Consider the following 17,479-nt stretch of genomic DNA (forward strand, 5'->3'; position numbering starts at 1 on the left):
CCATTGGTTGCTTAATTACCGGAGTTTAGAAACAGCTGAAGCGTCAACACAAGTGATGTTACTTATATATATGCATAAATCTTATCCAATGCCATCTTGTGGACAATTAGGTTATTGCCTCAAGCTTGAATTAAATCTGGTATTTTAAACCTATTAAAATAAAGAAAAATGGCTGAAGGACAATTCGCATCCCCCTTCAAGTTAGAAACATTTCTTATCAACCAAATTTCAAAAGAGGTAAAAATAATTCCTCTCTATGAATTAAATTAAGATTTAAATTAAAATTTCAATATTACAGAAACGTAATATAACAAAGTAAGAGTTTACATATATTATGCAAAACATTTTACTGGGAGCTGAAACATCATAGAAAAATAAAGAAATCATCTAAATATATGATATAGCCCCTAAATAGGAGAAACTTATTTTAATTAAGGGTTTAATAAAAAACCTAATGGCCAAGTAGCAAAAAACGAGGTCATTCTCTATATAGAAAAATTCTAGACAGAGGATAATATTGACCAATGTGGAGGGGACATTGACCAATATTGACCAATTCGATGTGGAGGGGACATCGAAAAAAAGAGGGGGGGGGGGGGGGGGAGTCAAAAAATTATCAACTATTATTAATAAAGCAATTGATGTCCCACTCCACATTCAAACCTGTAGGAACATGACAGCCCAATTTGTATATCCAGTTAGTCTCACTTCTGGATATACTACGTTTACCGTTGCTCCCTCGCCAGTGAGGTATGTATTTTTCGAGGGCTAGAAACGTAGTCCCTGTGGGATCCCTTCCATGTTTAAGGTCATAATGTTTTGAGACATTATGTTTATCAAAACCCCTTCTGATATTGGCAACATGCTCCCCAAGTCTCACCTGTAGCTTTCTAGTAGTGCGTCCTACATACTCCAACCCACAAGGGCATCTCAAAAGGTACACTACGCACTTTGTAGAACAGGTAATAAAAGATTTGATTGGATATGTAGTACCCGTTCCTGTAGATGTAAATTCAGTTAACCTTCTCCCCTTAAAAGCATTAATGCTACAGATTTGACACTTTTTGCAGGGATAAAAGCCCTTTAAATCACCAAAAAAGGAAAGTCTTACTGGTGGATCTGGAACATTAGGTGCTATGAAGTGCCTAAGATTAGAGGCACCCCTAAAGAGCACACAGGGTTTTTCTGTCAACAGCGGCCCTAAAATCCTGTCGTTCTTAATGACAGGCCAATGTCTTTTTATTATGCGTTTTATAGCCCAGTGCTGGCTGGAATAGGTGGTTAAAAACGCTAAACCAAAGTCATCCCTTTGCTCCATTTGTGGTGGTTTATCAATCAGAAGGGTTTGACGATCCTTAGTCTCCACTTCCGCTATTAATGTATCAAGAGCTTGGCCATCATAGCCCTTATTTAAGAATCTAGCTCTAAGCACCTGTGCCTCCTCTTTGAAATCTTCCAGCTTGGAGCAATTTCTCCTGAGCCGTAAAAATTGTCCTTTTGGAACTGCCGACAGCCAGGAACGGTGATGACAAGAGTCAAGTGGAATATATCCGTTCCTGTCTGTCGTTTTGAAATATGTGGATGTAGTGACCACCCCATTGTCTATAGCTATATTTAAATCCAAAAAATGGATTTGGGTGGAGTTAACCTCATGAGAGAGGACAATGCCTCTATCATTGTTGTTCAAAAAAGACAAAAAGGTTGTGACAGATTCGATGTCACCATCCCATATGAAAAGGACATCGTCGATGAATCTTTTCCAAAAAATAAGCTCGTCGCGCCTATTGTATAATACCACATCCTCCTCCCACTTAGCCATGAACAAGTTGGCCATACTGGGAGCAAATTTTGCTCCCATGGCTACTCCCTTCCTCTGCAGAAAATAGGTTCCATTGTGCCAGAAGTAGTTATGTTTCATCGAAAAATCCAACAGCTCGATCACGAATTTCTTTTGCGTGACCGAGATGTTGGAGTCCCGATATAGAAAGAATTGGACCGCTTCATGACCCAACTGGTGAGAGATGGCCGTATAAAGCGAAGCTACGTCCGCAGTTACCAGTAGGTAAGTTGGTTTCCACTCTATCTCCCCAAGCAAGTTGATAACATGCTTTGTGTCTTTTAAAAAGGAAGGGGTTCCCATCACCAGTGGTTGTAAGTACTTGTCAATGTACTTCCCAACTCTGGAAGTAACAGAGTCAATTCCACTGATGATGGGTCTCCCCGGTGGATTGGTCAAGGTTTTATGTATCTTCGGTAATATGTATATAACCGGCAACCTGGGTGCCAGGGGTACCAGAAATTCTTTACCCATATCGTAACCCTTCTGAACAAGTGTTTTTAAATTCCGTTTAAACACAGATGTAGGATCTGCCGACAGGGGGGAATAAGTGTCGGAGTCAGCAAGAATCCTGGACAACTCATTGGAATAAGCCTCCTTATCTAAGACAACAATGGCCCCCCCCTTATCAGCGGGTCGGACCACTATATCTTTTCTTTTACAAAGTGATTCCATTCCCACATGAATATCCTGCTTAGATCGAACCTTTCTTGTATTTAAATTAGCCAGATATTTGATGACCAAATCCCGAAAAATATTAACATTAGGGGCCACATTCCCCGGTGGATTGAAAAGCGAAGCATTGGCCAAGTTGGAATGAACAATGGTAGAGGTTTCCCTCATTTCTTGTCTGGTGGGATTACTCATGATATACCTTTTGATATTTAATTTTCGCGTAAATTTATGTATATCTATGAAAGTTTGGAACTTATTAAGGTTCCGTGCGGGAGCATATTTTAATCCCTTGCTCAAAGTCAAGAGTTCATCCTTAGATAGTTCCTTATTGCTGAGGTTGATAATACCGCTAGTGTCTAGGTTCTTCTTCTTTTTGGAGTAAAGTTTCCTCCCCCCTCTGCTCCCTCTCTTCCGTCCCCATTTCTTTTTCGGGCTCCCCTGTTGGCCCTTTGAAAATCCCGTTGACCTTGGGATGAATAAGGCCCATTTGAACTCCCCTTTGTTCTTGGGTCAAAACTTCCATTATTATTGGATAATGGGATAAACCTATTTTTCGTGACCACCCCATGTTGACTCTGTGAGTTATTATTTCTCCTGGAGTCGTGTATCATTCCCTGGTTAGGGTGAGTGTATTGTTCCTCCCAGTGTCTCCAGGGTGGTGGTGATTGATGGGAGGGACGGGGAAGAGAGCCTCCACCTCCACCTCTTACTACAGAATGTCCCCGATGTTGCTGCCTACCTAATCTCCCTCTAGGGGGCTTAGGAGAGGCACGATATGCACCATACTCACTGTTTACTACAGGAATGGCAGGAGGGTTTGTTGGGGCAGCTCTGGGTGGTAATTCAGGAGGAGTTATGACCTGCCACTTGAAAACCACATTGTCTCTATAGTCCTTTACATCCCTATTATACTTTCTTTTTTTCTTTATTCTCTGTTCTGCTTCCTCTTTAATCAGAATGCTTTTTAAGGCTTCTGATTTCTGTGTATACTCTGATTCTCCTTTAAAAGGCATTAGCTTACTTTTAATGTTGTTAATCTCTAGATCTAATGTAGTCAATTTATGTTTCTTCTTTGCTATTAAAAATTGCAGGAAATTAACTCCTGCTTCATTAAAATATTTGAACCATTCGGGTCCTATTGTCCTATTGTTAAAAGCCAGCAGCCGCAGTATGTGTAGCTGCTGGCTTTTAATTTTTTTTTGGGCGGAACACCGCTTTAATAGAGCTCTTAATGATGGAAATGGGTTTCACTGTGTGCTAGTGCCAGGTTGCAGTCCTCAGGATCACCCTACCAATGTTTTGAAAATGACAGCTGAAGTCTCAGGTCACAAATGAAAAGGTTGAGGACCTTTAACCTGTTCAATGGATAGGCATGGCATGGATCTGTTTTACATACCCAAGTTTTACAACTTGTAAATACAAGTTTTACAACTTGTATTTACTGTAGTTCCATGACTGAAAATAAATTGTATTTAGGTTAAAAACAATTCTCATTCATTTGGATTTTTAAAGCAGAAGAAACAAAGGATTGAGCGGTGGGCTGAATGACTTCTTATATCTCTGAGAGACCAATAGATGAGGGCATTCAAAGTAGTTTGTATCTCCAAATGGTTATAATGTAACTTTCAATGTCTTGGAGCTGAAGTTTCCAAGTATTTGTTTATTCTATGTTTAGGAAATATGAACCCATCATGTTTATTTGTAATAACAATGGAAGTTTAGCAAAAAAAAGGGAAATTCTAAGACCACCCATACAGTAAGTCAGTTGCATTCATATATTTTAAATCCTCTGCAGCCCTAACTGGATGATATTTAAAGCATTGTGTATTCTGTTTGATCTTTTTTTTATACTTTGTTGCATATTAACAGGGTTAATCTCCAGCATCCTTTTGCAGCCATTTCCTGTCTACATGCATGTGTAGCAACTCATGTCAATACTCAGAGGGAGTTCCCTGATGATGACAAAGGTGAGAGACAGATACATGTCACCCTATAAATGAAAAATCCTGAACAAAGACCTTCATGGCAGGATCACTAGATAATATTTTAATATTAAATGCAGATTTAAAAATACTAAGAATGACTTCTGAAATTAAATTGACATGTTTAAGTTTATATGAGATTTTGTTGAATGGGTTTACATACTGCATACTATAAGTTGGGGATATTGGACGAATAAAGAACTAGCTCAAAGATCCAGAGTTTTCTTACGTTGGATTGAAGAACGTTCTTTACATTTCTAAACAATACACTAACCCAGAGCTCTTTTTAAAGACGGCAACATCTGTAATTAAAATACATAAATCAATAATTCCTACTAAATTTAGATTCACATGTGTGTTTATGGTATTGGCAAGATAAAACTGAATGTCACCATTCTCCCTCTTTACAGCTTAATAATCAGCTGGAATTCTATCACACCCAGAGTGGCACATAACCAGTGATAAAAGATATTCATGTTGGCACTTCTAAAGATGTCCTGGAATGCAGGGGTGAATGTCAGGAGACTTCTGTATGCCTAAGTGCATTAACACAAGTAACACAAACTTTAAAGGGATGCTGTCATTATTTTTGGATACCCGTTACCTACTTTGAGATTTTTTTCTATTTACTTGTTGTTTTGTTCATTTTTCAAATAAGAAATTTTAATGAGGGCAGAAGAATATGGGTAGTTTCCAAGTTTATAAAGTAACAGCAGGTGGGTGCCATGCGGTTTCAGGACTGTGAAATGTTACAATTTCCCCGTGACTGATCTCCATTAAAAGTGAATAACTATATAGCTGTAGCCAAGGCTCAGCATTATCTGAGTGGGATAAAACAAGTCCAGGTTTGGTAGGCCCAGAAATACACTATAATACCAAAAGTATTAAGACACCTGCCTTTACACGCATGAACTTTAATGGCATCCCAGTCTTAGTCCCTGGGGTTCAATATTGAGTTGGCCCACCCTTTGCAGCTATAACAGCTTCAACTCTTCTGGGAAGGCTGTCCACAAGGTTTAAGAGTGTGTTTATGGGAATGGTTGACCATTCTTCCATAAGTGCATTTGTGAGGTCAGGCACTGATGTGGACAAGAAGACCTGGCTTGCAGTCTCCACTCTAATTTATCCCAAAGGTGTTCTATCCCGTTGAGGTCAGGACTCTGTGCAGGCCAGTCAAGTTTCTCCACCCCAAACTCGTTAATCCATGTCTTTATGGACCGTGTTTGTGCCCTGGTGGATGTTGGAACAGGAAGGTGCCCTCACCAAACTGTTCACACAAAGTTAGGAGCATGAAATTGTCCAAAATGTCTTGGTATGCTTACACCTTAAGAGTTACCTTCACTGGAACTAAGGGGCCAAGCTCAACTCCTTAAACCCCACACCATAATCCACCCCCCCACCACCACCACCAAATGATTTGGACCAGCGCACAAAGCAAGGTCCATAAAGACATGGATGAGCAAATTTGGGGTGGATGAACTTGACTGGCCTACGCAGACTCCTGACTCTACCCCGACGGAACACCTTTGGGATGAATTAGAACAGAGATTGCAAGCCAGGCCTTCTCATCCACATCAGTGCCTAACCTCACAAATGCACTTCTGGAAGAATGGTCAAATTTTCCCATAGACACACTCCTAAACCTTGTGAACAGCCTTAAAGCTGTTATAGCTGCAAAGGGTGGGTCAATTCAATATTGAACCCTACGGACTAAGACTGGGATGCCATTAAAGTTCATGTGCGTGTAAAGGCAGGTGTCCCAATTCTTTTGGTAATATAATGTATGTCGTCCTGTTTACAGGTAGTCCTTAATGGTGTTTCTCCCATGAGAAACCACATTAAGGGGTTCTTACAAGGTATAACCCTTTTTTATCCCACTGCAGTATGGTAAGAGAGCTCCCTTTCCTTGATCGAAAGTTGTTTTGCCCCTCATCAAAAAAAAAAAAAGAGTGCCTGTTGGTGTAAGGTCATTCTGTGAAGATAGTAACAGGAGCTGGTCTACTCCATGCCAGAAGAAATTAGACACACAAGGATTGTAACATACACAGAGGTATTAAAGTGGCCTTTACATCTATTTACTTGAATATGCTATGCCTCTTAGAATAAAAGATTTTGCTTGGCAGAATCACTTGTTTATTTATATCTCTTTTTATAAAAAAGTAAAGTTTTTAGGTCTGCTTACCCTATGTGGAGTGATTTCACACTTTTTGTATACAGTGCCATATACTGTATTTGGTTTGCCAGCCATTGTCAGGCAACAATTGAATGGGCAAGTTACAAAAAGCTGCTCAGCAAAAAATACAGGGCTTATAGACACGGGGCTTAAAGTGGTTCTAAAGTCTAAATGGTTTTTATTTTAATGCGTTCCATGCATTAAAAAGTATGTAAAACCCAGCATTTCATATTCCTGATATGTGCCTGCTGTACCATGTATTTTTATGAACAATATCCTGTTCTCTTTGTATTGCTTCCTTTCTGTGAAACCCCTGGTGTTCCTGCCAGTCCCTCTGCTTTCCTATTAAAACCTGACCATACTAAGCAGGAGAGCACAGCGTGATCGGTTCTCTAGCTATGCTGGGAACTCAGTGTGTCCTCCAATAATCAGACTTGTCCTGGCACCCCCCACCCCCACACAGCCTTTCACTGGGAAGATCAGTATGCTGCTGCTTCTCTTATGCAGCTGAGCACAGAGGGAATGTGATCACTTATAAACAGTGGTGGCCCGTCCATACAGGGGGCAGGGGTGCCGCCCCCCTAATCCATGCACCCGGCCACTAATCTACATGCAGAGCACCAGACGAATGGATTCCAATAGGGTTTGTTTTTTCTTTTAGAAGCACATGATTAGAGCTTGAATCTCTGATTGGCTTCAAAAAAGGGTGGGTTCAGGGCGCAGAGCACAGCACCCCGAGCCCACCCAGTTGTGTGACAATAGCAAATTAATATTTGCTATTGTCTTCCAGGTTCTCCTCCCAGCCAATCAGGAAACGGGTCCTGAGACCCGTCACCCAATTGGCCAAGAGGAGAAGCGATCCTATTGACCGCCTAAGAGGAGAAGGGAGGAGACGCAGGGGGGAGCCGCCGTGAAGCCCAGGAGGAGGAGACGCATGGTGAAGACACCACCCAGGGGAAGCGCTGCCCGCAACCGCAGGGCTGGTGACCAACCTACTGATGGGGGTGGGGGGTGGTGCCAGGGTGGATTGTTTACCACCCCCCCCCTAAAAAAGGGAAGAAAGGGTATTTATAATTTTTTATATCTATACACAAATGTTTTGCCTTTCATTTCTGTTTTAAACTGAATAAGTTGTTTTACAAGGTGAGAGTTTACGAACAAAGAAGTGGTAACCCCCTTAGTTGGGACTTTAAATAGACCACCCACTCAGAAGATCCATAAAAATGAAAACTTTAATAATGAAAAAATATAAAATCCACAAATGACAAATATGCACAACATCAATTACATGGAATGTCATAAAAGTGTTATACATAAAGTAGTATAAAATATGAATGCCCAGATGCTTTAGCTTATGAATTAACAGAAGCCTCTGTCTCCTGTTCATACATCTGCAGTGCAGCTGAGGCCACATAGAAAGGAACTGGGGAATGTGTTTCCTCAGTCCCTTTTCCTGTCTCAAAAGTGAGACTTCAGGGGTCCATTTAGACCCCTGATATCTCACCAAAGAAACCAAAAAACATTAAAAAAAATCGTAAAAAAAAATAAAACTGTAAAAAAAAAAATCAGTCCAAAATGTCTAATCAAATTAAAAAGTCATGCCCAAAATGTAGTATAATTTAGCCACACTCACCATCTCCCTAGTTGGGGCCCCAGTGCATTACTTAGCCCATGATGCTATTATGATGGTACTGTACAATGGCGGTAAACCTGAGTAGGAGAGGAAAGTGGAGGATATGACGGCGGGTAGTATGTACATGAGAGGGGTGCAGACTGTATGGCGGTGGGTAGTATGACATGAAAGGGGTGCTGAGTGTATGGCGGTGGGTAGTGTGATATGAGAGGTGTGCAGAGTGTATGGTGGTGGGTAGTATGACATGAGAGGGGTGCGGAATGTATGGCGATGGGTAGTATGACATGAGAGGGGTTGCTGAGTGCATGGCGGTGGATAGTATGACATGAGAGGTGTGTGGAGTGTATGGTGGTGGGTAGTATGACATGAGAGGGGTACAGAGTGTATGGCGGTGGGCAGTTTGAAATGAGAGGGATGCAGAGTGTATGGCGGTGGGCAGTATGACATGAGAGGGGTGCAGAGTGTATGGCGGTGGGTAGTATGACATGAGAGGGGTGCAGAATGTATGGCGGTGGGTAGTATGACATGAGAGAGGTGCAGAGTGTATGGCGGTGGGTAGTATGACATGAGAGGGGTGGAGAGGAGTGTATGGCGGTGAGCAGTATGACATGAGAGGGGTGCAGAGGAGTGTATGGCGGTGGGTAGCATGACATGAGAGGGGTGCAGAGTGTATGCGGTGGGCAGTATGACATGAGAGGGGGTCAGAGTGTATAGTGGTGGGCAGTATGAAATGAGAGGGGTGCAGAGTGTATAGTGGTGGGCAGTATGACATGAGAGGGGTGCAGAGTGTATGGCGGTGGGCAGTATGACATGAGAGGGGTGCAGAGTGTATAGCGGTGGGTAATATGACATGAGAGGGGTGTGGAGTGTATGGCGGTGGGTAGTATGACATGAGAAGGGTGCAGAGGAGTGTATGGCGGTAAGCAGTATGACACGAGAGGGGTGCAGAGGAGTGTATGGCGGTGGGTAGCATGACATGAGAGGGGTGCAGAGTGTATGGCGGTGGGCAGTATGACATGAGAGGGGGGCAGAGTGTATAGTGGTGGGCAGTATGATATGAGAGGGGTGCAGAGTGTATGATGGTGGGCAGTATGACATGAGAGGGGTGCAAAGTGTATGGCGGTGGGCAGTATGACATGCGAGGGGTACGGAGTGTATGGCGGTGGGCAGTATGACATCAGCGGGGTGCAGAGGAGTATATGGCGGTGGGCAGTATGACATGAGAGGGGTGCAGAGTGTATGGCAGTGGGCAGTATCAAATACACCACTGGCCACTGATGCATTAGTGACCAGTGGCCGTTAATTAACCCCTTTCATGCTGCACCATATAGGGGTTAATAAACACTGATACTGGTGCCACTAATGCAGCAAAAAGGAGTTAATTAACTGACATTGGTCACTAATGCATCAGTGGCCAGTGGCAGTACATTAACCCCCTCCATGCTGCATCCTCACTGTGCCCACCATTGCAGCCTCACTGTGCCTACCATTGCAGCTTCACTGTGCCCACCATTACAGCCTCACTGTGCCCATGAATGCAGTCTCACTGTGCCCACAATTGCACCCTCACTGTGCCCATAAATGCAGCATCACTGTGCCAATTGATACGGACTCACCATCGCCTGGTAACACACACACAGCGGGCATCTCCTCCTGTGTATCACGGAGCTGGCTGGGTCTGTATTCAGCGGCCATGCTGTAACAAGTAACAACTGGATTCTGCAACCTGTATATAGCACATGTCCGGATTCTGCAACCTGTACATAGCTCATGTCTGGATTCTGCAACCTGTACATAGCACACGTCTGGATTCTGCAACCTGTACATAGCTCATGTCTGGATTCTGCAACCTGTACATAGCTCATGTGTGGATTCTGCAACCTGTATATACCGCATGTCTGGATTGTGCAACCTGTATACAGCACACACCTGGATTCTGCAACATGTATATAGCACATGTCTGGATTCTGCAACCTGTATATAGCACATGTGTGAATTCTGCAACCTGTATATAGCACATGTCTGGATTCTGCAACCTGTATATAGCACATGTGTGAATTCTGCAACCTGTACATAGCACATGTCTGGATTCTGCAACCTGTATATAGCACACGCCTGGATTCTGTAACCTGTACATAGCACATGTGTGGATTCTGCAACCTGTATATAGCACATGTCTGGATTCTGCAACCTATATATAGCACACGCCTGGATTCTGCAACCTGTACATAGCACATGTGTGGATTCTGCAACCTGTACATAGCACAAGTGTGGATTCTGCAACCTGTATATAGCACACGCCTGGATTTTGCAACCTGTACATAGCACATGTGTGGATTCTGCAACCTGTACATAGCACATGTGTGGATTCTGCAACCTGTATATAGCACACGCCTGGATTCTGCAACCTGTACATAGCACATGTGTGGATTCTGCAACCTGTACATAGCACATGTGTGGATTTTGCAACCTGTACATAGCACATGTATGGATTCTGCAACCTGTACATAGCACATGTCTGGATTCTGCAACCTGTATATAGCACACGCCTGGATTCTGCAACCTGTACATAGCACATGTGTGAATTCTGCAACCTGTACATATCACATGTCTGGATTCTGCAACCTGTATATAGCACATGTCTGGATTCTGCAGCTTCCTATACCTGGGTAGTGGTGGACACAGCAATTACCCACCCCTCCCCTTCTCTGTCAGATCAGCACAGTCAGGGTGGCAGAGCAGACACAAACTCTCCTCCAGCCTCTTCTCACAACCCACACACACCCCCTATCACCAGCTCACCTCAGGCTCTCAGCTTCAGCTGGGGAGGTTCGGACTCTGGAAGACTGTGTGGACACAGTGTGTAACAGCAGCCGCCCCCACGCTGAATGATGACACATTCAGCTCGGCTGCTCAGCAGTGGTGGGTGGAGCTAGCAGGGGAAAACAGTAATCAGACAATACTATTTTGGCCACGGCGCTGGGGGTGTTCCAGCTGACAAAATAAAAATACTAAACAGAGCAGCCAGAGCCAGGGATGCCCTCGGGATTCTGTCAGACAGTGTCACCCGACCTTGGTTCAGAGCGCACCCCCATAGAAATGCCACCTGGCCACTGACACCCCCCAGGGTGTGGCACCCAGGGCAGACCGCCCCCTCCGCTTGGTACGCCCCTGGAGCTGTCAAATCTAAGCACTGATGTCGGGGATGGGCGGGGCCCCGCCTATCCCCAACATCAGTGCTTAGATTTGAAGCTCCACTCTCACTGTGGCCGCCCGCTCCCAGATTGCCCACCAATCACTGTATGTTTACACTCAGGGCTAATGAGAAACACAAGACCCGGGGCTTTTTGGGGACGCTGGGCAGGTGGGGCCCCCCAGGCAAGTGGGGCCCCCGGCAACTGCCCAGTGTGCCCATGCGAAAAGACGGCCCTGACAACAGTGTGTTCGTTCAGTTTCAAAAATTTGCTATCCCGGGGGGCCTTTGCTTTGGCCTTTTATGGAGCCCTCAGGGTGGGTGAGTTAGTTAGTCCGTCCAAGGCTGCCCTAGGGGGGTTGTTGGCGGCAGACGTCCGCTGCAATGGCTCTTCTGTCATGCTTTTTATCCGTCGATCTAAGACGGATCAAGCAGGAAAGGGGGTGCAAGTTAGGTTGCTGCAGATTCCGGGTTCGCCCATCTGCCCTGTTTCCGCAGTGGTGAAGTACTTACAGCTTCGCCCTGTAGTGGCTGGTTCCTTTGCTGTCTATTCTTTTCATTTTTCCACATCGGGGCAGCTACTGAGGCTGCTCGGTAGGGATTGGATAACACAGTTGTACAACCCATGGCAAAAATTATGGAATCACCAGTCCTGAGGATGTTCCTTCAGTTGTTTATTGTTGTAGAAAGAAAGCAGATCACAGACATGGCCAAAAACTAAAGACATTTCAAATGGCAACTTTCTGGCTTTAAGAAACACTAAAAGAAATCAAGAAAAATAATTGTGGTGGCCAGTAACAGTTAGATTTATAGAACAAGCACAGGGAATAAATTATGGAATCACTCAATTCTGAGGAAAAAATTATGGAATCACCCTGTAAATGTTCATTACAAATACTAACACCTGCATCAGATTAAATCTGCTTGTTAGTATGTAGATAAAGAGGGTAAATCATCACGCAGTGTTGCACAAGATGGTGGTTGTTCATGGTCGGCTGTGTCTAAAACATAGACCAAATACAAACAACATGGGAAGGTGGTTAAAGGCAAGCATACTGGTAGACCAAGGAAGACATCAAAGCGTCAAGACAGAGAAAAGTTAAAGCAATATGCCTTGAAAACAGAAAATGTACAACAAAACAAATGAGGAACAAATGGGAGGAAACTGGAGTCAACCATCTGTGACCGAACTGTAAGAAACCGCCTAAAGGAAATGGGATTTACATACAGAAAAGCTAAAAGAAAGCCATCTCTAACACCTAAACACAAAAAAACAAGGTTACAATGGGCTAAGGAAAGGCAATCGTGGACTGTGGATGATTGGATGAAAGTCATATTCAGTGATGAATCTCAAATCTGCATTGGGCAAGGTGATGATGCTGGAACTTTTGTTTGGTGCCGTTCCAATGAGATTTATGCAGACGACTGTCTGAAGAAAATTTCCACAGTCAATTATGATATGGGGCTGCATGTCAGGTAAAGGCACTGGGGAGATGGCTGTCATTAAATCTTCAATAAATGCACAGGTTTACAATGAAATTTTGGACACTTTTCTTATCCCATCTATTGAAGGATGTTTGGGGATGATGAAATCATTTATCAAGATGGTAATGCATCTTGCCATAGAGCAAAAACTGTGAAAAAATTCTTTGAAGAAAGACACATAAGGTCAATGTCATTGCCTGCAAACAGTCCGGATCTCAATCCAATTAAAAATCTGTGGTGGAAGTTAAAGAAAATGGTCCATAACAAGGCTCCAACCTGCAAAGATGATTTGGCAACAGCAATCAGAGAAGGCTGGAGCCAGATTGATGAAGAGTACTGTTTATCACTCATTAAGTCAATGCCTCATCGACTGCAAGCAGTTATAAAAGCCAGAGGTGGTGCAACAAAGTACTAGTGATGTGTTGGAGTGTTATTTTGTTTGTTTGTTTTTCATGATTCCATAATTTTTTCCTCAGAGTTGAGTGATTCCATAATTTATTCCCTGTGCTTGTTCTATAAATCTAACTGTTACTGGCCACCACAATTATTTTTCTTGATTTCTTTTAGTGTTTCTTAAAGCCAGAAAGTTGCCATTTGAAATGCCTTTAGTTTTTGGCCATGTCTGTGATCTGCTTTTTTTCTACAACAATAAACAACTGAAGGAACATCCTCAGGGACTGGTGATTCCATAATTTTTGCCAGGGGTTGTAAAACGTATCGGCAGGTGGGAGTCAGGCAGGTTCAAAATTTATGTTCGTCCACACTTGATTTAATACCTCTGGGTTCACTGGGGCGTCTTGATGTTATTCCTATTGCATGTGTAGTCGTGTTTGTTGTGGTTATGTTCTGTGTTATGTGTTATGTTTTATATATTTCTTTTCGGATCATGCTTGCCTCGTGTGGATTTTGGGACACTCCTTTGTTAATTGGGGGGGGGCCAAGAGGGCTGATGCCAGGCCTAATGGTCATCAGCTAGGCTTCCCCAGATCTGAGGCTAGCATTAGGTGGATAGGCGTTCTGTGGGTTGTTATGGAGCAGGGTGGTCCCGGAAGTAAATAGAGTGGCAAGATGGGATAGACCCCCCTACATTTTGGTCCTGCACACTGGAGGCAATGATCTGGGGGTTCGGTCCAGCCGACACCTCATATGTGACGTCAAGTTTGACCTTTCCTCATACTGTGGTTGTGTGGTCTGACATGGTAGGTCGCACGACCTGGCCTTTTGCCAGGTCAGTGGCAAAATTGAACAGGGCCAGAGTAAAGGTTAACAAGGAGGTTGGGAGGTTTATAGCACGAAACTGTGGTTTTGTAGTATGGCATCAGAAGCTAGAGGTGGATACATGGCGATATCTCCGCAGTGATGGGGTCCATCTGAATGCGGTGGGCATGGATCTGTGGTCCCTGGGTTTGCAAGACGGGGTACAGTGGGCATTGTGTTTTTGGCGGGGCACAATGGTGTGAGGCTTCACACTTTGCACTGTGGCGGTTGGGTCTTTGGAGGCCTTTTTAAATAACCTGCTGTGATTAGATTATTGGGGCCCATCTAATGTATGGGTCCCCGGTGGAATGCCAGTTATGGTTGATTAACTGGTAGTTACAATGGTGTATCTGCAGAATGTGGTTCGTCCCTGAGTCGTTGCAGTGCGGCAGGGACCATGGAAGTAGTTTACACAGATACAAATGTTTGATACGTAGTGCCTCTAAGGATCGGCAACCAAAAGTGTTATGTTTTTATTTGGTAACATTGGTTTACATAATTGGTAAATTTTAATAAAGGGGCCGAAAACTGCCATTTTACTCCAACTTTTCTGTCAGTATATTTTTGGTAATTATAGTTGGGGCAATAAGATGGGAGTACAGTAATTTATGATACAAAGAGTCAGAATACATCTGGGGTACCTTTTTCAAGTACATTCCAGTTACATCAAAACAAAGGTTGTCGTACACTCTGTTTTTTTAGAAGGCAGCCATTGCCTGAATAGAAAAGCCTGTCCCCTGCCAGCAGCCTTATATTGTAACCCTTGCTCTATGGGGGAAAGCAGTGGTCTCTCTGCAGCTTCTGCTCCCTGATGATTGGAAAACCTGTCTCTGACCCAGCAGGGGGTACATTAAACCCCTGTAGAAAGACCACTGCTTCCCCACAGGGAGCAAAGCCCCTCTCTTGCTGACAGTGGAGAGAGTGTTCTACTGGTGTTTTTTTTTTACAAGCAATGCACTGTTCACTATTGTTTTTCTTTTTTTTTAGCTTTATTGAAATGCTATAATATTATGTTTCATTCATTTCTATGTACTTGCATTGTGAAGGACCTGGTGCCACCATGCTTACCATGCGACCCTTTAGAAAATGCTTGTGTCCTGTCTGTAGTATGCTCTTTTCTTCATCACACTAAGCTAATGAAAAATGAATGACGGTCCCTTGAAGCTATGTTACACTTTAGCTAACTTTGTGGCATTTGGCTACGGAGTTACGTATCATGAACACATTATTGAAAACATTGGTGCTATTTGATTTCTGTGACACTGGAGTCTGGGCTTCAGACATGTTCTGTTTATTCTGTCTGACAGCAGTTAAGGACAGTCTATTTTTGTCTGCAACAATTAACTAACATCAGAAAGGCATTTTGTGAATGGGAAAACGCTCTGAAAGTTGTTTTGGCTTTATAGAGTGCGTTATTGATTGATGGGACTTTATTGTATTAGTAATGTAAAAGAATTCCGAATGTGAATATCTAATGAAGGATGGTCAGTAGGGATGGGCCGAACGGACCCCTGTTCAGTTTGCACCAGAACTTGCGAACACTGCGAAAGTTTGGACCCGAATAATGAACCCCGAAAGTCAAAAATCAAAAGTGTCCATTTTGAAGGATTATATGCAAGTAATTGGGCATACAATGGTTATAGGGGTCCGGGTCTTGCCCTGTGGGACATGTATCAATAAAAAAAAAAAAAATTGTGAAAAACATCATTTTTAAATTAACAGTGATTTTTTGATTTTTAATGTGAAAGCATAAAAATGAAAAATTCCTTCCAATATAGTGCCTGGGGGGTCCCTTTAGTCTACCTGTAAAGTGGCAGATCTGTACCATGTCTAGAATCTGCTGCAGCAATAATTGCATTTATAAAGCCCAAAAAAATTACATTTTCCCTGCAAGCTGCCTTTATTTTGCTCAGCAACAGCTTGGGAGCCAGTGTGTATAATGAGGCCACAATGTAGTGCACTGGGAACAAGATTAGAGATTTTTTGGATACATTCTGGTGTAACTTTGACTTTGGATAGAAGTAACGGGTGCGTAAAAATTGGTCTTTGGGTGTCGGTGGTGCCTTTCCACCGTAACCCTATAGATGTACTCTTGATGAAAGCAAGAATTTTCCTTGCTGTAAAAAATTGCAATGATATGCACTTGTCAAACAGGTGCTGAAAAATTGGTCTTTGGGTGTTAATTGTGCCCATGAAACCTATACCAAAAACATTCTTCCAGATGAAATGATTCAACACCCTCAAAGCTAGGCAGCTTTGAAGTCCTGCAGAGATTCCACACACCAAAAATACTTAATCAGTGATGTCGGCATCAGGGGCTTCAAAGCCGGTAATCCAGGACTGATTCATTTTTATAAAAGTCAAACGGTCCACGGAGTCTGTGGACAGACGCGGCCTATGATCAGCAACGAAACCTGCAGCACTGAATGCCGTTCTGCAAGCACGCTGGATGAAGGGCAGCCCAACAACTCAATAGCATACTGGGCAAGTTCTGGCCAGTGGTCTATTCTTATGACCCAGTGGATCGTCAGCTGGAAAGCTCTGCATCTCTGTTTCGGCCCTGAGGTAATCATCCACCATGTGATGCAGACGCTGCTGTTGGGATGTGGAAGCTGACAGCCCTGGGCGTCGAGAACTAAAAAAATTCAGAAAGGCCTCACTTAGGCGGACACCTTCTCCAACGCTCCTCTCTTGACCAACAGAAGACTCAAAATGACATTTTCCACCACACTGTAACCTACTGGAGTCAGGAAAAACGTTTAATAAAATCCTCTTTAACGTGTCCTCAAGAGATTTTATCTTCTGCACTCTCTGTGGGTACGGGATGAGTTCTGAGACCTTCCCCTTATAATGGTGGTCAAGGAGGGTTGCCAACCAGTAATCATCCTTCTCCTTTATGCCACGTATTCTTGGGTCCTTTCACAGGCTTTGAAGCATGAGGTTGCCCATGCACCTCAAATTTGCCAAGGCTGGAGAAGCAGACTCCTCGGGGTCACTCAGGATGACAGCATCTGGAACTTCCTCCTCCCAGCCACCTACTGCTCCCAAGGGTCCTGGGGTTGGAAAGCCATCGCTTACAGATTGACGCATGTCTTCCTCTTCTTCGAAGCCTATGAAAGTCTCAGAATCCTCCTCCTCATCCTTCTCCCCTCTCTCCTCCTGTGTGTTCTGCGACATAGGAATGATGGTGTCTGGATAAAGTGGGCCTTGAGAGGAAAGGAAGTGCTCCTCTTTCTCCTGCTGC

The sequence above is a fragment of the Aquarana catesbeiana genome, linkage group LG02 (genome assembly GCF_042186555.1).
Source record: "Aquarana catesbeiana isolate 2022-GZ linkage group LG02, ASM4218655v1, whole genome shotgun sequence".
Taxonomy (NCBI): Eukaryota; Metazoa; Chordata; class Amphibia; order Anura; family Ranidae; genus Aquarana; species Aquarana catesbeiana.